Raw genomic sequence first — 546 nt, 5'->3', positions numbered from 1 at the left:
TTTAAATGTAAGCAGTAAATCAGTGCAACAGATATAAAAAGCTGAAGTTAATAAATATACTCACAAACATTTTGCAAGCCAAGTCCATCTTCTTAGTCATCTCTTCTTCTGCCCATATTGATACTCTATGAAAAGTTTCATTTGCCTTTTTTCTCCGTTCGTAAAACCACTCTCCCAACTTTTCTTGGATGAAATCTAACATTCTTAAAATAGGCATTTCTCTCCCTTTTAGTAAAATGGAATTCATTGATTCTACCATGTTTGTTGTTAGCATATCATAACGTCGCCGTGGGAATCACGATCGAGCCCATCTCTCGGGAGGCTCTTCCATTATGTAATTGTATGTTTTCTTGTCAATACTTTTGAGTTGGGACATTAACTGATTAAAATCTTCACGTTTGTATGACCTTGCAGCACTTTGAAAAGGATTTATTACCGTGGCTTTTGCATGTCTTTGCTTTAAATTTTTCTCAAAGTGATAGAGGCAGATACCATGGTGAGCTTCAGGAAAAACTTTTCTAATCCCATTTGCATCGATTGGTTTCT

Source organism: Nicotiana attenuata, unplaced genomic scaffold, assembly GCF_001879085.1.
Source record: "Nicotiana attenuata strain UT unplaced genomic scaffold, NIATTr2, whole genome shotgun sequence".
Lineage (NCBI taxonomy): Eukaryota > Viridiplantae > Streptophyta > Magnoliopsida > Solanales > Solanaceae > Nicotiana > Nicotiana attenuata.
The sequence above is the reverse complement of the archived record's forward strand: the minus strand, read 5'-3'. Positions refer to the sequence as shown.